The sequence below is a fragment of the Pipistrellus kuhlii genome, unplaced genomic scaffold, assembly GCF_014108245.1.
Source record: "Pipistrellus kuhlii isolate mPipKuh1 unplaced genomic scaffold, mPipKuh1.p scaffold_m20_p_2, whole genome shotgun sequence".
NCBI classification, from domain to species: domain Eukaryota; kingdom Metazoa; phylum Chordata; class Mammalia; order Chiroptera; family Vespertilionidae; genus Pipistrellus; species Pipistrellus kuhlii.
In genome coordinates this window covers 57,757,765-57,780,065 of record NW_023425515.1, presented here as the reverse complement: position 1 = coordinate 57,780,065, position 22,301 = coordinate 57,757,765, and the positions used below count along the sequence as shown (strand labels likewise).

The 22,301-nt window shown below is 38.1% G+C and overlaps 1 protein-coding gene and 1 long non-coding RNA gene across 6 annotated transcripts in view; one reads left to right on the top strand and one right to left on the bottom strand.

Annotated features, from left to right (window-relative positions):
• Positions 1 to 22,301, bottom strand: part of ZBTB20 (zinc finger and BTB domain containing 20) — an 821,112-nt gene that overhangs the window by 665,500 nt on the left and 133,311 nt on the right. For all 5 annotated transcript variants that reach the window (XM_045583975.1, XM_036444509.2, XM_045583978.1 and 2 more), the window contains one exon: positions 15,573 to 15,622. The gene's annotated coding sequence lies outside the window, so the exon portion shown is untranslated. The remainder of the gene's footprint in view (positions 1 to 15,572; positions 15,623 to 22,301) is intronic.
• Positions 15,570 to 22,301, top strand: part of LOC118722701 — a 137,912-nt gene continuing 131,180 nt past the window's right edge. The window contains exon 1 of the long non-coding RNA XR_004989096.2: positions 15,570 to 15,624. This is a non-coding gene — a long non-coding RNA (uncharacterized LOC118722701). The remainder of the gene's footprint in view (positions 15,625 to 22,301) is intronic.

Genomic DNA, 22,301 nt, shown 5'->3' with positions numbered 1-22,301 from the left:
ATAAAAATCAACATAGGGGAGGATAATTTGAAAACACCCAACAGGAGGTAATTTTAATCTTACTTTCTCTACTTTTTGAATCATTGTTCTCCTTATTCAGGCAGCTCATGCATTGCAGCTGTAGTGCCTAGTCTCGCCCATTTTCTTTTCAATAGTACTAGAGACCTGGTGCACGAATTTGTGCATGGTAGAGTCCACCCGGCCCACAGGAATGGGGGCCTATTGGGCCTAGCCAGTAGAGAGGAGGGGCCATGGATGGTTGGCCAAATGGCCGCGCCCCCAATTCAGGTGTTGGGGTCCCATCAGGGACTGCGGGGCCTGATCAGGGCCAGGATCAGGCTAATTGGCTGCCACAGTGCACGTCATAGCCACTGGTCAGTACAGTCGTTCTGCCAGTCCAGTCACTGAGCTTTTATATATATATAGATTATCTCTATTCTTTGGACTTTGAATTTTATTCCAAGTTATAAACAAAATAAATACATGACAACTGGTCAGTCTCTGAAAGTATAGGAACTGTAATTTTAAGAGGGAATTCAATATTACCACAATCATGCTTTTATCACTATAAGTAGAGGCCCGTCGCATGACTTTGTGCATGGTAGGGTCCCTTGGCCTGGCTGCTGCTAATGGGTCATCTCGCCCAATCTTAATTGGGGCTGATGGGGGCCAGCTGCCAGGAGAGGGATCATGAGAGGGACCATGAGAGGGCTTCGACCCAGTCCCCATCAGCCAGATGCCAGGAACAATCTAAATTACCGGTGAGAGCATTTTCCCTCTGGTGGTCAATGTGTATCATAGCAACTGGTCAAGCAATTGAAGAAATCATTGACTGATCGTCCAACACTTAACATATTACACTTTTATTATACAAGACTAGAGGCTCGTTACACAAAATTTGTGCACAGGGGTGTGTGTCCCTCAGCTCAGCCTGCACCTTCTCCAACCTGGGACCCCTCAAGGAATGTCCAACCGTCCATTTAGGCCCGATCCTTCCTCCATCCTGGTAGGATCAGACCTAAACAGGTGGTCGGACATCCCTCTCACAATCCAGGACTGATGGCTCCCAATTCTCGTATGCCTTCCTGACTACCCCTAACCCAGTGGTCGGCAAACCGCAGTTCACAAGCCAAATGCGGCTCTTTGGTCCCTTCCACAAAATACCACGTACCCTAATTAAGTTAATAACAATGTACCTACCTATATAGTTTAAGTTTAAAAATTTTGGCTCTCAAAAGAAATTTCAATCGTTATACTATTGATACTCGGTTCTGCTGACTAATGAGTTTGCCGACAACTGACGTAACCGCTTCTGCCTGCCAACCTGATCAGCCCCTAACCACTCCCCTGCCAGCCTGATTAATGCCTAACTGCTCCCCTGCCAGCCTGTTTTCCCCTAGTTGCCCTCCCCTGCAGGCCTGGTCACCCCTAACTGCCCTCCCCTGCAGGCCTGGTCCCCCGCAACTTCCCTTCCCTGCAGGCTCAGTCGCCCCAACTTCTCTCCTCTGCTGGCCTGGTTATCCCTAACTGCTCTCCCTTCCAGGGTTGATCGTCCCCAACTGCCCTCCTTTTCAGGCCTGATCCCTCCCAACTGGCCTCCCATGCTGGCCATCTTGTATACACATAGGGGAGGCCATCTTGTGTGTTAGAGTGATGGTCAATTTGCATATTACTCTTTTATTAGATAGGATTGCCAGTCAGATTTGTCACAAGCCTGGGCAGAAGAACTCAAAATAATTTACTTAGAGTTGTCCTTTTTCAGAGTGAAAAGTAAAATGGATTAGGCTATAAACTTTGTGAGACTTCTATATTTTGGTTTAATCAGAGACTTTCCAAAAGTCTAAAGATGATTATACCTCTTTAAAAAAAAATAAGAGGAAATTGTAGCTACCTAACTCTGTAAACCAAGGGAAAAAACAATTATCTTAAGAGATGCCTTATGGGCATCATTGGTTCACATGATAAAACAAGGAGACTATGAAGACAAGTCTGGTTAGAGACACTAGATCATTCTAATTGTTCTGATGAACCTTCTTTAAGAAGAATGGTCAGCTCCAATTTTGTTTTTAAAAACCCAGAGTCTGTAATAGTACAAATAATGACAACCTTGCTGTTATTCTCACTTAGGAGGAAACCCTATAATAACAGCTTCCCAAAATGTCAAATACTTGTCTCATAACAGGGCTTCTTTGTTCACTTATGTCTCTTTTGATATGCACAGATAATAAAAGTTCATGTAAAACTAAAGGTAATATAGAGCAGAAGCCAACACTAATTCTGTATAAATATGTCTGATTAATAAGAGTGCCATTGTTATGGTTATTTTGTAATGTCAGCATTGTTACAAGAACAGAGGATAGAAGTACTCTTACTCTCACTGTTTTTGTTCATTCTCTGTCACCCAACCAGTTTTCAAATTTTTATTCAAATGGGGAAACAAAGGATAGATTTTTGTCCATTAATTATTTCTTTGTCATTAGTTCATCTGAAAAAAGTTGAGAAACTAACTTTAAATTCAGGTCCGTGTGTGTGTGTGTGGGGGGGGGGGGGAGGATTAAGGGTTTTATTCTAAAATTAAACCTCACATTATTTAAATAAAAATAAATACATACACCAAGGTTAATTTCTAGGCTCTCTTTTCCACATGCACAATTACTATATTATCCTGGTGCTTATGAACACATGAAATATAAAATTTAGCATCACAGAACTAGGACCTGGTTAGAAGCCTAACATGTAGCCAAAACCGGTTTGGCTCAGTGGTAGAATGTCGGTCTGCAGACTGAAAGGTCCCAGGTTCGATTCCAGTCAAGGGTATGTACATTGGTTGCGTGCACATCCCCAGTAGGGGGTGTGCAAGAGGCAGCTGGTCAATGTTTCTCTCGCATCAACGTTTCTAGCTCTCTATTTCTCTCCCTTCCTCTCTGTAAAAAATCAATAAAATATATTTTAAAAAAAAGAAAAAGAAAAAGAAGAAGCCTAACATGTAAAAACTATGGCTCAGTACAACAAGCCATAAGTCAGGTTGTATGTGGGGCTCAGTTCTAAAACTTAGAACCCCACCCTAAAGTAATAAAATAAAAAAAAAAACCAGAAATGAGTAGGCGACTCGTTTCTGGATTTTTGAATCAAGAAAAAAAATAGAAAACAAGTAATAAATAACATACATTCAGGGCTAACAGAAAGGCTGGTAGATTTTGAAAACAATTCTAAAGCTAAATAATTGTAAATAAATTTGTACTGTCATTACTTTGCTTTTCTCTTTAAACTAGAGGCCTTTGCATGAAATTATGCATGGGTAAGGTCCCTAGGTTTGGCCAGTGATCAGGGCTGATTGGAGCCTTCTTTCCCCAGGCTGTCGGTTGCCAGCTGCCAGCTGCCAGCCTTGTGTCTGCAGCTGCTGGCTACTGGCCGGAGCCTTTCTTTGTTCCATTCCATCCCCTGGTAGTCACCGCACATCATAGTAAGCAACCAAACTCCTGGACTGTTGAACTGCCCTAGGGACAATTTGCAAGTTAGCCTTTTATTATATAGGACTAGAGGCTCAGGGCACAAATTCATGCACCAGTGGGTCCCTCGGCCTGGCCTGCAGGATTGAGCCAAAACCGACTCTCTTACATCCCCCAAGGGATCCCAGATTGTAAGAGGGTGCATACTAGGCTGAGGGACCCCACCAGTGCATGATCTGAGCTGGGGAGGAACTCAGGAGGTTGGCCCGTTGGGGAGGGACTGAAGGAGGGCTCAAGGGCATGTCTGACCCATCTCACTAAATCCCAATTAGCCTGATCCCAGCAGCAAGCTAATCTACCAGTCAGAGCATCTATCCCATGGTGGTCAGTACACGTCATACAAACTGGTTGACTGTTGACTGCCCCCTGGTGATCAGTGAATGTCATAGCAAGTGGTTGAGTGGACTTAGCATATCATTAGCATATTACATTTGATTGGTTAAACAGACTACCAGATGACCAGACACTTAGCATATTAGGCTTTTCTTATAAGGGTTTCTTTTTTTTTTTTTTTTAATATGTTATTGATTTTGTACAGAGAGGAAGGGAGAGAGATAGAAAGCTAGAAACATCGATGAGAGAGAGTCATCAATCAGCTGCCTCTTGCACACCCCCTACTGGGGATATGCCCGCAACCAAGGTACATGCCCTTGACCGGAATCGAACCCGGGTCCCTTCAGTCCCCAAGCCGACGCTCTATCCATTGAGCCAAACCGGTCTCGGCTTATATGGGTTTCTTATCTCCCAGACACTGGCCTCCCACCTTGGGGCAGCAATATAATATGAAAACTTAATAATAGCACTTAAATGTAACTGATGTTTTTATATATTTCAAAACATGCTCTTTAGATTGCATCCAAGAAGGAGATTATTAAAGAGTAATAGGAGACCAGTTAACCGACCATTTTAGTTGAACAAAAAACAGCACTGTGTTTTCTTGCTGACAAAGCAAACACTTGTACTATCATTACAATCAATTTAATAAATAAAGGGCTATTAGCAACTGGGGTGGGGGAAGAAATTCTCTTTCTCACAAGCCCCTTCAAGACCGCAGGTTAGTTGGGCAGGGGAGGAAGCTCTAATGAGAAAAGAGGACCCACAGACCCACAGTCTCCTGTGAAATGGTATGTCAGTCAGAGGCAAAGACACATTTTGGCAATCATTTCAGCCTATATTTTGTAATAATTAGCCAGAGTTCCATTTTGCTAGGGCTAGCATCTCTGCATCTTGCACAGTTCGTGTTCCCTTTCTCTCTCTCCCCCCCTTTCTCTCTAATTTTAGACTTTTTTTTTCCTTTCCATAAAGTAAATTTACATATTTTCAGTCTCTCAATCCCTTCTATGTTTTATTTATGAATACAGTCCTTCTTGATGGTAAATTTAATGTGAAAGAGGTAGTAATTAATGTCCCAATCTGCTAGGTTAATCCCTTTCCACATTCTCCAAAGAGAAGTTTAAGGTAAGTAACAGCTTATAGTCACTGGTAGGTTTAATTATGCTTAATGAGAGTTAGTTTCTCTGTGTACTAACTGCATTGAGGTGTGTGGATCCTAGATGAGCATTCCCTTGGCCTCATTCTGATTTGTTAAGAGGGCCACTGTGGGCCATATACTCAGTGCTTAAACCTATAAAGCTGCTCCTAGGGAACAAAGCAAGTAAGGCACCTGTTTCAGCTGAGACACCATTAAGTAAGTGCAGCCTTCACACAACTATCGATATATCTTTCTTTGGGAAGAAAGCTATTATTTTATAATGCTTTCCAAACAGATCCATTTGAGAGGCTAATTATTGACTAAATTTCACAGCTTTGGTAAGTCTACATAGAAAAAGCTATTTCAAACTAAGTACAATCATCAATAGTGGTTTGTATAAAATCAGAGTATCATACACTCCTAAGACTTTCCATATTAATCCTTTAATGTTATCATTTCAAGTGTTAAGATCTAAAACTACTTTAACAAGTCACCGGTTTGGGGTGTGTGTGGGTGTGTGTGTATGTGTGTGTGTGTGTGTGTGTTTTAACTAAAAATGTCTTTTGTCTTAAAATTGTATTGTATTTAAACTTATTTTAGTATACTAGAGGCCCAGGGCACAAATTCCTATACAGCTGAAGTCTGGCTGCTTGCCCGGATAGGGGGTGGGGGGCAATCGGAAAAAGGGCCAACAGGGTGGAGAGGCCACAGGGAGTTGGTTGACCAGCCCTACCCTCAATCAGGCTGGTTGGCCGCCACAGTGTGTGTCATAGCCCCCAGTCATTCTGGTGCTTCTGCTGTTCAGTTGCTTGGCTTTTATACATATAGATAGGAGGAAACTTCTATTTTCTTACTGAGCTATAAAAATAAGTAACAAAACAAATACCCAGACTTTAAGAAATCATGTAGGGATCCAAAGGAAATTTAGTACACATAATTTTTTTTTCTTTTTTAAAAATCTTTATTGTTCAGATTATTTTTGAATCTTTTCCCCCCATAGCTGCCTTCTACCCCATGTCCTTGCGCCCTCTCTCCCCACTGTCTTCATCCATAGGTGTAGGATTGTCAGTCCACTCCCTTTCTATGTCCCCGATTTTATTATATTCACCAGATTATTCTGTTCATCAGATTTTTTATTCATTTGATTGTTAGGTTCACTTGTTGATAGAAATGTATTTGTTGTTCATAATTTTTATTTTTACCTTTTCTTCTTCTTCCTCTTCTTAAAGAATACCCTTCAGCATTTCATATAATATTGGTTGGCAGTGATGAACTCCTTTAGCTTGTTTTTATCTGTGAAACTCTTTATCTGACCTTCAATTCTGAATGATAACTTTGCTGGATAGAGTAATCTTGGTTGTAGGTTCTTGGTACACATCACTTTGAATATTTCTTGCCATTCCTGTCTGGCCTGCATAGTTTCTGTTGAGAAATCAGCTGACAGTAGTATGGGTATGTTACCTTGTAGGTAAATGTTTTTCTCTTGCTGCTTTTAATATTCTCTCTTTGTCTTTTGTTCTTGGCATTTTAATTATGATGTGTCTCTATGCTTTCTGGACTTGTAAGTCTTTTTTTTTCACCAGTTGGGGGAAATTTTCTGTCATTATTTTTTCAAATAGGTTTTCAATATCTTGCTCTCTCTCTTCTTCTGGCACCCCCATAATTTGGATGTTGGTACCCTTGAAGTTGTCCCAGATGCTCCTTACACTATCTTCATATTTTTGGATTATTTTTTCTTTTTGCTTTTCCAATTGGGAGTTTTTTGCTTCTTTGTATTTCAAATCTTTGACTTGATTCTTGAGATACTCTAGTCTGCTGTTGGATCTCTGTAATTATTTTTTTTTTATTTTAGACAGTGTATGCTTAATTTCTAGCTGGTCCTTTTTCATATCCTTGAGGGTCTCACTATATTTAATGGCCTTTTCTAGAAATTTCTTGAAAAACCTATAACCATAGTTTTGAACTCTATAAACAGTCATTTGCTTTCCTCCATTTCTTTCATTTGTGACCTGTTTCTTTTCTCTGCATTTTGGCTGCTTCCCTGAGTTGATAGAGTGGCTTTGTGTGCTAGGTGTCCTATAGGGCCCAGTGGATCAGCCTCCCCAGCTACCTGAGATGGACACTCTTGGTACATCCCTTTGTGGGTTGTGTGCACAGTCTTGTTTTATTTAAGCCTTGATTGTTGTTGGTATCACTGGGAGGAATTGACTTCCAGGCCAATTGGCTGTGAGGATCAGCTGTGTCTATGATTGGAGAACTTCTATGCTGGGGACACCCTTATGAAGCAAGATTTGCTTCAGTGGGGCTTTGGTGCTCACTGAGCCTGCCCCATGAGTGTGTCCCTTATAGTTCTGAGGAGTTGTAACCCAGATAGTCCTACTCTGACCCCTGGGTACACTGGCTTTTGGATCTCCAAGGAGGTGCTAATTTAGCCTCAGCCTAAGGTAACTTAGCAGGAGCTATGGAGAGATCTGCAGATTCCTCTTCTTTGTTTGGGGTTCTGAAGTGCCCAGATGAGGCCCAGCTGTGAAGCAATTCAAACTTCTGTGGGGCCTTGGGCCTTCTTTTGGATGTTCTGGGTCTCTCTGACTCAGCTTCAGTTTGTGAGGTAAATTTAGATTTCAAAGGACCAGGCTATTCTTAAGCAAAAGCCTCTGCGCACAGCTTGGAGTCTCAGGGCAGAGCAAACAGCAATGACTTCTCGTCAGCCCTGCCCTAAGAGGCCCCCAGGTTCAGTGTTCCTTGGTAATTGCTACAAGCCCCTATGAGAGAAAGCCACCCTCGAGTTCCACCCACTGCCAGACAGTCCAGTTTCTCCCTGTATGAGTCCGGGTCCTTAGAGTCTTGCCCAGAACTGAAGTTCAGAGCAGTCAGGAGCTTGTGTCTCCCTGCTAATTGAGAAAGCCAGCCTCGTATTCAGTTGCTAGCCCTCTCCACACTTGTGCCTCTGTACTTCTGCCTTTACTTCTGCAGCTACTCTGAGTCTCAGTGTGGTTTTCTCTTCCTTTCTAGTTGTAGAATTTATACTCAGCAAGCCTTCTTGTGGTTCTTGATGATGTCCGTTTTGTCTTTTAGTTGTAGTTTTGAAGTGGTTGTGCTAGACAGCAAGTTCGGGTGTTTACCTATGCCACAAGCTTGGTTTTCTCCACATAATTTTTAAAGAATCCCTTTTTTTGCTATGTTTGTGTTGTAGATAAATTCTTAGTGAAACTGAGGATATAGTTCCTCTAAGTCTGACATGCCAGTTAATTAAAAAAAATTATTGAGAACATGGTCTGAACTAAACAGAAAAGTGAAGAAGGCATATTTTTTCCCCTAATGAAGCTTATTCTGTGGGAAAGGAGATGGGCATAGGTAAAAATTATAACATAATGAGTTAAGTGTTATACTCATGTGCATAAATGTGGAAACACTAAGAAAGATGTGTTGATTCTGTAGTAGAGGATAAATTAGGCCTCCTCTAGGGACACGGCTTTTTCTGGGTTACAGGAAGGCCACAACAAGTTGAATGAGCATTGAAAACAGGCACAAAGCATGGCAGGCCAGGGTGTGTTAATGCAGCAAGCAGTGCAGTATGGGCAGAAAGAATTGTGAGTGTAGGGAAAGGAGGTGAGGCCTGATACGAAGAGTGGAAGAGAAATTTTGCAAGTTAGGAGCTCAAAAAGTAGATTGGGACCAAATTTTAAAAAATTTTAATGACGGTCCTGGCCAGGTTTGAGTATGGTCCTGATATGCCAAGAATGCAAGCCTGATCTCCAATCAGGGAACGTAACAAGAAACAACCAATGCATGTGTAAGTGGATGTAACAACCAATTGATGTTTCTCTTTTTCTCCCTTCCCCCCTCTTTCTTTCTCTCTCTCTAAAAAAAAATTTTTTTTAATAAATGAAAAATTCTGCATCATCCTGTATTAGCTAATAAGTAATATGAGAAATAGGAAAAGGTAGAAAAATATATTTACCAAACAAAATGAGATCAGTATAAATCTTGAAAATTAAAATGAACTTTTCTGAGCCTATTGATCTCTGAAAACAGTTTTCAGATTTCAAAATCCCCATAATGTATTTATAAGTCCTTACTTTTAGTTCAAAGAATTGGTTTTTGCAATAGGAAAATAAAATCCCTAAAATTTTACCTACCTAAAAGATTGGATGATTACATATTAAGAGAAGCTAGTGGGAAAAGGAGCTGGTAGATCCATATCTCAGGGTACTCTGGGAAATTTAAACATGATTCAATGTTCTTTGTAAATAAAAAGTGTTTACAATTAGTTTCAGAAAATTTGACACTGGGTCTTCATAGGCACCTACCTCTGAATTCATGTGCAAGGAAAAGAAAAAAGACTAGATTCAAATGGTAATAAAGTCTCTATCACCATGATAAATGTATTTAAAAGTCTGTCTCATCCTGATAGCAAGAGTTATATAAAATAAGTATAATCTTTTTGTAACTCACAGGTTATTATATTGAAATTTCTATTTCTATAGGTATGTACAATAGACTTAATATATTGCCAGAAATATGCATAAATACATTTCAATATAGTATGCATATGCAAGCCAGCTATTAATTATATTCCAATGTAAACATTTTTATATTTACATTTCAGCACTTATTCTTGAAAGTTAAATGGAAAATACTCAAACTTTTTTCATCATACAAATTCTAAATGAAATAAAATGTCCTTTAAAAACTATAATTAATGGCTGCTGTGTCAAACTGTGAACTAAAGGGTCAAACCTTATAATTCACAGTTTGAGAGGTCATAGCTCAAATTATAACTTTAAAAAACTGATTATCTGTGAGTAATTTGACAAATCCATCTAATCCACGCTGCATGAATATAAAATCCTTTTGAGAGTAAAAAGAATGTATGTCCAAGTGGACAGCTGATGGAGAAAATGGCCTTTTTACTGAACAAGGATGAAGTCCAGCATAATGACTTGGTATGCCTTTGAATGAGCATGCAAAACAGGAAGGCCAAACAGGACACACATCCAAAGAGAGCATAATGAGCAATCTGATCAGAACACAAAAATATTCCACACACATGTCCAAAGGGAAGAAATAAATATACATTTCCATCACCTGTTCCTCCATCGCTATTCCTACAACCCAATTCACAGAACTATTAATAAACAATATTTAAAAGAAATATATTAAAATTAAACAAATGTTAGAAATTATCCCTCTGATTTTTCAATTTGAGATTTGAAAATACATATTGATATGTAGTAAGCCGAAGTTTACAACACTTTATTACTCACCTTGAAAACAAATATTGCTCCACCTGTCATCCCAAGGTCACTTGTACCTTAAAATATAATTTGAATTAATTTGGCCTGCCTGCATTTTTAAATCTAGAAGTGATCTACTATTAAAAAGGCAGGTTACTGAAGATAATTCTCCCAGTGCCGACCAAATTCTCTAACTTTGCCAAAATTGAGAAGTCCAGCAAAATTTAATTTTTTAATTTAATTATATAACCATGTGTGTAATGTTTATGTGTTTATTATATTTTCCTACTAGACTGTATGCTCCACAAAGTTAAAGACTATGTATTTTTTGGTTCAACAGTATATCTAACACCTAGGAAGCTCCTGTCATAGAGCAGAAATTCAATAAATACTTGCTGAATGATAGAAAGATGGTTGAAGTGAAGCAAGGTGAGAGACCTATGTTTAGCTAATATCCTCTAGTATTATTTGTGTAATTATGGGGAGAAAATTTTTTTTAAATGTACACTCTTTTTAGGCAGTTTATCTACCTAGTAATTCAGTAATCCATCCACTTAACCTAGAAACCAAAAAGATCTGAAACACATTTAAAAATAAAAATAGATGAAAAATAATAAAGATGGAAATTAGAGTGGGAAACAAGATGTTTATATATGTATACATGTAAAGACAAATCATAGGAAAGAAGGGAAGTTTGCTTTCTTAGTTTCTTCAAATCAATCTTATTATAACCACTATTATAACGCTTTTATTATAACAAAACTCTAAGAATATTTATTACTTCCTCATATGGCCATGTACTACAGCCCCTATATAACCAGATTCCTTATATCATGAGCCAAAGAATCTGTTGGAGGACACAAATATTCAATTATAATAAAATGTAATAAATAAATTATAATAGTAATAACATAGGTTTTTGTGGGAGAATAAAACAGGATTCTTCTCTTAATCAGCAAAAATGCTCACATGGTAATTGCTGTACTTTGATGCTACTATGTCCAATTCCAAGAGACTTTTCTGATACATGTAAACACTGTTGGCTTTTGATGTACAGGGAAATATTACTAGTAAAAATGAGATCTGAACATGTAAGTCATTCTATCATAAGAAAACACATTTGAAAAATGGCCTTTTTCTTATAAGTGAAAGCCAAACTCTGGTTCTACTTAGCCAGGTAATATGTTTCTGTCATTCCAATGGATCAGCCCACACATACTGGGCTCTTCATAGGTCCTGGGCTCCACCATCTGGCCCTTTATTTACTTAATTCCTTTTTAATACTGACAAGTGTATTAGTAACACTTCCATGATCACTAGTGAATATAGAGCCACTGCACAAGCAAGATTTTCCCTAATTCTGGAAGTCACTAATTAGTTGTGGGTAGGGGTGGGGAACATTACAAAGATATGTTGAGCAGTACTATAATAAGTAGTCTAATTCCCAAGAAGAAAGCATGTTAATCTGCTTCCCACTTGATTAGAAAAATAAAAAAACATGTTGTCATCACTAAAGGATATAAAGAGAGATCTGAATATTGGAGGAAACAGTAGATAAGGAGGAAGAATAAATACAGCATTCAGGCAAGAAACACAAATCCCCTACATTTGGTAGACAATGTTCATGGTTTCTCTTGATATCTTTTGATTGCTCTATTTATCAGTGAGTTTCATAAGCATAGTTTATTCAATTAATAAACACAAGCTACCAAAGAAAACAAATAAGGTAAATGAATCCTACTTAAATAAACTGATAGTTCTTCTGATACTTAAGATATACATTAGGCAATTTAGAAAGCTAGTAAGGTCTCATTCACTTGAGCTCCACAATAAAATACAGTAGGCTTAAAGGAGAGAATACAGTTTCCAAAGGTGCTAAAAAGTTATTTAGAGAGAATATATTACCTAATTTAAGTACTGAAACTAGAAATTCAGTATTTTAAGTCCATTAAAGAACATTTTTTAATAATATTTGTGTGTGTTTTTTTAAAGAGAGTCTAAAACTTTAATTTTCCAGGAGATTTATATTCTTCAAAGAACGTCAACTAATTGTTATATGTGTTAATTCAAGCATCAAGTATAAATTATTATACTTGATGCTTGAATTCAAGTCCCTGAAACTAATGATTCAAAGTCGTGTCCACTGTCCTCGTTTATAAAATCAAAAAATGTAATACAAAGCAAAAACCTTTTCAAGATTACTTTTTGTTTCAGTCTATCTTCTTTATTTATAGACATTTTGGGGAAAATATGACATTCAATTATAGTTTTATCCCAAGTAACTATAATATCAGCTAAAAATTTATAAATCTGTGGATTGTGTGATAAATACTAGTATTTCCTTAATTAAATTTTAACTAATAAATAAAAGTTAATTGGTTCACATACGAAAGTAAATGGATGAAAGGCCAAAAACTAGAATAAACAGGGAAAAGGAAGTTAGGGGATGCACTTTGTTTAATATCGAGTTTGAGACCTGTCAAAGAAGTGGGGCATGTCTTATTACTGGTATATGAAAAATAAAGAATGGATGCTTTTGCATACAAATAAATGCAAGTATAGAAACAAAATAGAAGCTTTGTGTTACAATGGAACTTACACTTCTCTGGGCAGTGATCAGCTAAGAAGGAATAGAGACAGATACAATGCAATGATTAACTAGCTGACGAATTTATTATTCATGACAGGTATGTAAGCAGTCAGGACAGCAATGCTGGTGGCTTCTCCTCATCTAGCAGCTTTGCCAGGACAGACTGGAGGCTTGGAATCAGGCGAGACACAAAAACAATAAAGCCTATTGCCAGCTAACAGAGGAGTCAGCACAATCCAACTCCAGTTTTTAATAATACCAGAAATCTCTCTTGAATAATGTTTTCCCCTGTGATTGGCATATATTGTATTTATAGAATGTTGCCAACGCTTACCTCTATTTATCTTACTATGCATAGTAGCATACTTGAAACAACTACCTGGAAATTGTTAAGTATTACAGGAAAAAAGTGACTTTATCATTAGTTGGCAAAAATGTCTGTTGATAGGTATAACCATCATGTCATTACACGAACAGATGGTCAAAGTGAGTTCATTTACTGACAGTATATTATGTGGGTCTTTTTATCCCTGAACAACCAAACCAAAGTACAACACAGAAGAGGCCATCATGCCTTCCCGAGTTTGGTTGGCAGCTTTATCTGTGATATATGAAAATAAAGAAACAACCTGGGCTGTAATCCTGCATACTACATTTCCAAATAACATTTAATAGAATATTTAAGTACTCATATTAAAAAGTCATCCTGGTATTTGTAAAGATTTAAAAAAAATAGTGTTTTTAAAAATCTCTCAACTCCATGATCTCTAATTAAAGGAGAAAAATAAAATAGTCATATTTCTTATACTTCAGTGTTTGTTTTTAATTTAAGCAACAATTTAAAAGGGGGGGAAGCAAGTTACAATTCTTTATTGTTATTCAGGTATTTTAATAAAATGTTAGAAAAAGATATTTTGAAAAAGCAATCTCCATGTTAAAATCAATTTATCTTTGAAAGGTTGTGCTCTCTCTGTGTATATATTATTTTACTGAATAATTTTAAAATATAATAGCTTAAATATTCATAAATGAATAAATTAATAGTCTAGCAGATATCCAATCACCAATTACTGCATTTCATACCATGAGATCTCTTGAAATACACACATACACACACACACACACACACACATTGCTTCTAGTATATAGACTCTATATGATAGCTTCATCTCTAGAACTAATGCAAATAGAAAATATTATCTTGATTTTGTGAAATAAAAAATATTATGGGGCCTTAGCTGGTTTGGCTCAGTGGACAGAGCATTGGCCTGCGGACTGAAAGATCCTGAGTTCAGTCCGAGTCAAGGGCACATGCCCAGGTTGCAGGCTCAATCACCAGGGGTGTGTGTGCAGGAGATAGTAGATCAATGATTCTCTTTCATCGTTGATGTTTCTCTGTCTCTCTCCTTCTCCCTTCCTCTCTAAAATCAATCAAAATATTATTTTAAAAAATAATATGGGGTCAAGAAGAGAGAATGTATGAATACATTTCTATCTATATCTATTCCAGCTAATAATAATAGCAACAGCTGAAAATTATATTACTAAAATGCATCTACACATGTGGTTATGAAAACCTAGGCTTAAGAAAAATTCTAGTTACCCACCTTCAAAAAGAGCTGATGAAGTATGAAGTTTAAGATACATCTTTAGTACTTCTGTACCTTAAAATATTGCCAAGTATTAATTTTTCATCAAGTTGTCATTTTCTCTGACATTTGGTTTTATTAATCAAGGCATTTATCATTAATTTGTAGAAAATATCATAATTAAGCCAAATAAAATAAAACCCTTAAAAGGTTAAAATTAGAAAGCAGGTGAATTAGAACTTTGACATTCCCCTGTTGATATACAAGAGCTATTTGAAAGTATGGGAGTTAAGTTTTTGCAGTTAGTTTGATGCCTCAATCTTGGGGCTGGGTACTTTTTTTTAAATGTTATAAAGATTTGATTTAAAGCTCCCTGACAGTTTTGACATTCAGGTGAAAGTACTGCTGCTACATTTGGAACAATTTGCATATCCCACTGCTAAATAGAATGTTTGAGGTGTTCACTGGTGTAAAGAAATGAAAAACAAGCTATCACACATGTTTAAGTGATGGTTGGATCACACAACCCCATCCTTCCAATGTAATCTGTGATTTACTCTTCTATAATAAATTACCCTACCATGTTATTCTCACTGGAAGATCTAACCATGCATGTAAGGAGCAAAGTAATTACAGCCCCCTCTTGTCTAAGAAACCTTCTTCAATCCCTATAAGCTCTTTATACACAATGAAGGGACACAGTTGATTGTAAACTTCTTGCCTGCAATTCTAGACTTTTGTAGCCATGAAATCTCATCTGAACAGTTTTGTTGTTCCCAACAAATGCATTTTTACTTTTTAGAGTGAGTTATAAAACTCTTTATGATGCGGAATAGGTACTAACTTATTGGTTTTGAGGCAATCTGCCTAGATAAGAAAAGAGCAAGGGAAGAGTTCCAAACTGATTTAAACAAGGGGAGGGGCCATAATACATTCCCATATAGAAGGAAGAAAGGATACACCACCTAATTAGGCTGAGATATTCTCAGATAACACAAGCTTTTTTCTTTCTTGACTTATAAGTTCAATCATTCTTAAGGCAGACATAGAAAAGGACATATAATGCATTAAAGGGCAATAAAGGAAAGACTTGAGTTTATAAACCCAAACACTTTAATATCATAAAACTTTTTAAGAAGATAAAACCTTTTCAAGAAAAATCTCATTGGCCATTACCTTTAGCCTTCAATGTCTCAAGAGGCAAGTCTTACCACTTCTTTTGGTGACTGTAAAAAGAAAAACTCAAAATTAGAATTCTGCTAAGGAAACAATTTAGCTTTTCATAATATCTATATTACTAATTATAAAAAGTAGATAGCTAAGTTTGTATATGTCAAATAATATCTATAGTTTTTATAAAATAGACTAACATGTTCATTTGTGTTTGTGCAGAACAAGTACTCAGTAAAATATGGTATGAATATATAATGTAAGCCACTATATACTGTATAAAGTTTATATGGAAAATAGGTTATTTATAATAGTATTACTAAAAGATTTCTTAGTTTACACAAATAAAGGCTTTACATTTATATTTCTTTTTTTAATATATTTTATTGATTTTTTACAGAGAGAAAGGGAGAGGGATAGAGAGCTAGAAACATTGATCAGAGAGAAACATTGACCAGCTGCCTCCTGCCTGCCCCCCACCAGGGATGTGCCCGCAACCAATGTACATGCCCTTGACGGGAATCGAACCTGGGACCTTCCAGTCTGAAGACCAATGCTCTATCCACTGAGCCAAACTGGTTTCGGCTACATTTATATTTCTATAATTTAAAAAGCTAATTCCAAACGGTCTTTACCCCATTTATTTGTTTATCCTTAATTATCACAGAGTTTGCAAAGACTCTCTTGTCTACTATACACAATATACTGGAATAAGCACTGGTAAGTTAGGAAGTATACAAGTAAGAAAGACCCAGGCCCTATCCTCAAAATAGTGAGTGAAGTTGGAGAGATGTGCATAATTAAGCTTATCCAGAAAGAAAATAAAGTAAGTGGGTGGAAATAAATAGGGAGCAGAGGGTAACATGTTCAAAACAGCTAGAACTGGTCTAAAGCACCAAATGCATGGAAGTGAGAACATGGTATCATGTTTCCTGTTCTAGAAAGCAAAGGTAATAATAATATACTACCCAGATTTGGAGGGAGGGATGTCAAATAAATGGATAGTATAGAGTCAAAGCTGGGACGGAGAGCAGTGAAGCAGGCAGGATAGGATGCTGAGGTGCCTATGAAGCCAATTCAGTGATTTTGAACTTGAAAAAAATTAACTAGAAGTAACTCTTCTATTAAAAATTGAGTTTGATAGTATATGTCCTTGGAACGTGATCCAAACCTGCATTTTAATTGATGGGACCTTTAATATGCATAAACAGTACTTTACAAAGGGAAAACAAATAATCAAACAAGCCACACCAGTAAATCAAAAGAATCCTCAGTTTAGGATGTATTGATAGATATAAACAGGGTCCAGAAAAGGAAGGTGCTGGTCCTATAATATTCAGGCTATGTGAGTAATATCACACTTACTCTGCAACACAAAACTATAGAAGAGGCACTGAAAATTAGAATTTCTTAGAAAGACTGAGATAAGAACCATTATTCATGAATAAACAGAAGATAACTAGGAATGGGGAAAAAATGTTCAGATTGTAGGGATGAAGTAAGGAAGGACAGTTGAGAGAAAATTAATTTGGCTACTACATAATATAAAATTAATTTTTACTTCTTTATTGTCTGTTTCTCCCACTAGAATGAAAGTGTCATGAGGTCAGTACTATCTTTTTCACTGTATTACCCATTTTCATAAACGGTGTCTGCCACAGAGTAGGAGATCAACAAATATTAATTGAATAAAAGAATGAACAGCCTGACCAACCTATGAAATAGGCACTAAGTCCACACTCATTTACAGATGAAGAAATTTATACTTAAGGAAGAGAAATGTTATGAACTAAATTAAACTTTGCCCTTTGCAATCCCAAATTGCTACAATCCATTGTTTATAGTCTTCTACACAATATTCATTCTAGCAGTGAAACAATCAAGCAAATACAATGTTAAGGCACACACACACACACACACACACACACACACACACACATATATATATATATATATATATATATATATATATATATATATTATCTAATAAAAGAGTAATGTGCAAATTGACCATCACTCCAACACACAAGATGGCCACCCCCTTATGGTCAAAAATGGCCACCCCCTTGTGGACACAAGATGGCCACCACAGGATGGCTGGCAGGGGAGGGCAGTTGTGGGTGATGGGTGATCAGGCCAGCAGGAGAGGGCAGTTGGGGGAGACCAGGCCTGCAAAGGAGGGCAGTTTTAGGCGATCAGGCCAGTGGCTGGGGGGGGGGGGGGCAGTTAGGGGTGAATAGGCCGGCAGAGGAGGGCAGTTGGGAGGGAGCAGGCCTGCATGGGAGGGTAGTTAGGGGTGACCAGGCTGGCAGAGGAAAGCAAGTGTGGGGGACCAGACCTGCAAGGGAGGGCAGTTGTGAGCGATCAGGCCAGCAGGGGAGAGCAATTGGGGGGGACCAGGCCTTGAGGGGAGGGCAGCTAGGGGCAACCAGGCCTGCAAGGGAGGGCAGTTGGGGGAGCCAGCAGTCCTAGATTGTGAGAGGGATATCCCAGATTGGAGAGGGTGAAGGCAGCTGGGCTGAGGGACACACACACACACACACACACACACACACACATGAGAGCGCGCGTGCGTGCACACCTATGCATGAATTTCATGCACTGAGCCTCTAGTCCTATCTAATAAAAGATTGATATACAAATTGACCATACATCTACCAGCCACGCCCACCAGCCAATCAAAGCGAATATGCAAATAAACCCAAACAAGATGGCTACAGCCACAGAGAGCAGGAGGGAGGCTTGGGTTTCCCAGGCAACAGAGGAAGCCAGGCTTTCAACCTGCCCTTGCCAGCCTAGGCCTCCACTCAAGGGTACAACGCTTCAATTATAGAAGGTAAACAAACAGAAATGGCTGCAGCCATAGAGCAAGCAGGAGGCTTGGCTCCCCTCCAGGCTACAAAGTTGCAATTGTAGAAGATACATAAATCCCAGATACCAGGGCCTCTGCTTGGGTCATCAGGGGGTGGGCCAGCCTGCAAACCACTCACAGGCCCCTCGCCCAGGCCACCCCACACCCCAAGGGAACCCACCCTGATCCGGGACACTCTTCAGGGCAAACCAGCCTGCCCCACCCATGCACTAGGCCACTATCTAACAAAAGAGTAATATGCAGATTGATCATCCCTCCAACACACAAGATGGTTGCCGCCATGTGGTCAAAGATCCTGCCCCCATGTTGACACAAGATGGCCACCACAAGATGGCCAGCAGGGGAGGGCAGTTGAGAGGGACCATGCCTGCAAGGGAGGGCAGTTGGGGGCAATCAAACCTGCAGGGGAGGGCAGTTAGAGGTGATCAGGCTGGCAGAGTAGAAAAGTTGGGGGTGACCCGGCCTGTAGGGAAGGGCAGTTGGGCAGGACCCAGGCCTGCAGGAGAGAGCAGTTGGAGGGGACCAGGCCTGGGGGGGAGGGCAGTTAGGGGCAAACAGGCTCACAGGGGAGCAGTTAGGCATCAATCAGGCTGGCAGAGGGGTAATGGGATCGGGTCTAAACAGGCAGTCGGATATCCTTCGAGGGGTCCCAGATTAGAGAGGGTGCAGGCTGGGCTAAGGGATACCCCCCCACCCACCCTCCGTGCACGAATTTCATGCACCTGGCCTCTAGTATATAAAAGTTTAAGCAACCATTATAAGGGAATAACTGGAATGATGGGTCAACTAGTTGCTATGATGTGCACTCACCACCAGGGGGCAGACACTCAAGGCAGGAGCTGTCCACTGGTGGTTAGTGCACTCCCATAGGGGAACCACACTCAGCCAAAGCAGTCTCACGGCTGGCGAGCACAGCTGCAGCGGTGGGAGCTTCTCCTGACCCCATGGCAGCACTACAGAGTGGCAGCGGCAGGTGCAACAGGCAGGGATGAGCATGAGCAGTGCAGTGTCCAGCCCCAGTACTGGCTGCCTGCCGCTTGGCACACTGATACATCCCCCGAGGGATCCCAGATTGTGAGAAAAAGTAGACCCCAGGCTAAGGGACACGCCCCGCAGTGCACAAATTTCACGCACCAGCCTCTAGTTTTATATATTAATAATTAGTACTATGAAGACAAACAAAATAAGGTAACAGCATTGAGAGTTACATGGGCTGGTATTCTAAATGGGTTTGAACAGGAAAGCCTCTCAGAGGAGATAACAATAAGAAAAGGCCTCAATAAAATGAGGGATACAGTTAAAAAATATCTGGTAGTCTATATAGGCTCTTACAAGGATTAAACAAAATATATATTACCTTTCTCATAACATGGCTAGCACACAACAAACAGTACTCTCAATAACTATTGTTTTATGTTGTTATTATTTTTATAAATGTTAAATTCCCCCACTAGATTATAAATTTGTCAGAAATTCTATTTTATTTTCCTACAACTCCTTAAGTAGTGGCTAGCAAGAATTCAATAAACATTTATAGAACTAAAAATAGAATTACACATTACCAGTTCATTAATGAGAAAAAAGTAAATAGACTACTATTATATGAACATGAAAAAGTAACCATCTTTAATATGCTTGAGTCAATTTAATTCTGTTAAATCAAAGTTGCTTAATAATTAATCATTTATGGATTAAAAAGAAAGCAAAAATGAAAAATACATATAAAATAGCTACAGCCAGTAAATCATAGGTTAAAGAAAGTAATAAGGAAGAATCAGAAAAAAATGAAGTTTTCAGTATTAGTCCACTACTTGACCATTACATGCTCCATCTGACTCAATCAGACTAAGGAGTCTACTACACAGGTGTCTGATGTATTTATGTGTTCATATTACAAGCACAGTGTCTCAGATAAAGCAAACATTCAATACATCTTGGTTGAACTGAATTGAACCAAAATGATCTTTAGTAGTTCTGATGCTTTAAAATTTTTAAAAATATAGCAAAATAGGAGATTATAACAGAAAATAATCTCAAGTGTTAGGTTTTGTTAACTATAACAAAGGAATAGTGAACAAGGTTAGTTTTTAACAAAGACTGATTTATATATGACTGTAATTTGGCAGTAGAAGAGACAAATAATTAGAACAGCCCATAGGGACTTAGTTTGAGGTAGCATTTCCACAATCTTGAGATAATCAACTAATTTATGTTGGGGGGGCGGGGATTTTTGTTCCCTATCTCTTACAAGACATCCCAATATAAATTGGGTTAGTATATTTTAATACAATAAGTAAAGCTCAAGAGCTTTAAGGAAAAAAAAGGATATAATTTTCTATACTCCAAGAAGAAAGGACCTTTTGAGGCACATGCAGTAGTATATACATAAACATGAAGATTTATAAATTTAACTGCTGAAAATAAAAATGTTTACAAGTCCAAAAATATCTTCAAAAAAATTAAGGAGCCAACAACAAATAAAAATATTTTAATGTATATAATATTCATAGGTTTAATAACCTTTACCTATAAATAAATGAAAAGAATATTTTTTAAATGAATATGCACTTCATAATAGAAGAATCAAAAACTAAGATATATATAAAATGTTAATTTGTAATGCCAATGAAAGAAATGCAAATTAAGATAACTTAAAAAATTCCATAGTAGAGAGCTGGTTAAATAAGTTATATGTGAAATAATGATAAACTTTCATAAAATGTGGCAAGTGAAAATATACAATATGTCATAAAACTTAAAAAGCAGGTTATAAACTGATAATAAGATACCAATTTTAATATTTAACATATGGGAAAAGAGAGAGAGACTATGATAATGTTTGGTCATATGTATATATAAATGCAGAGCTACATGCATGTGTGTGTACGTATGTATTAGAAAAATATGTATGTATTAGTAAAAGCATGTAAGGACGTATAGACTAAATTATTCCTAACAATCTCAGACACTAAGATTATGGAAGATATTTTTCTTCTTACAATTCCTTTTCAAAGTTTCTATTGTATAATACAATAAACCCAAATTACCTTGTTGTTGGTGGTGGTTGTTTTTTTTAATATATTTTATTGATTTTTTGCAGAGAGGAAGAGAGAGGGATAGAGAGTCAGAAACATGGATGAGAGAGAATCATCCATCAGCTGCCTCTTGCACACCCCCTACTGGGGATGTGCCCACAACCAAGGAACCTAGGACCCTTCAGTCCACAGGCCGACGCTCTATCCACTGAGCCAAACCTGTTTCGGCACCTTGTTGTTGTTTTTAATCCTCACTCAGGATATATTTTATTGAATTTAGAGAGAAGCCTCGATGTGAGAAACATCAATTGGTTGCCTTCTGTATGTGCCCCAACCAGAAATCGAACCCAAAACCTAGGTATGTGCTCTAATCAGGAATCAAACCTGCAATCTTTTGGTGGAGACAATGCTCCAAGCAACTGAGTCACACTTTTACAAAAAATAAAAAATAGCCGGGACTGGTTTGGCTCAATGGATGGAGCGTCGGCTTGGGGACTGAAGGGTCCCGGGTTCGATTCAGGTCAAGGGTATGTACCTTGGTTGCGGGCATATCCCCAGTAGGAGATGTGCAAGAGGCAGCTGATTGATGACTCTCTCTCATCGATGTTTCTAACTCTCTATCTCTCTCCCTTCCTCTCTGTACAAAATCAATAAAATATATTAAAAAAATAAATAAATAAAAAATAAATAAATTAAAAAACAATAAAAAAAACAAACAAACACTAAAACAAGACACTTGCTCTATGTTTCAGAAGGAAGGGGGAAAAAAGATGACATATTATTAGATTTCCTAAATGTTAAGAAAGCCAATGTTGATGTGGAAACTGG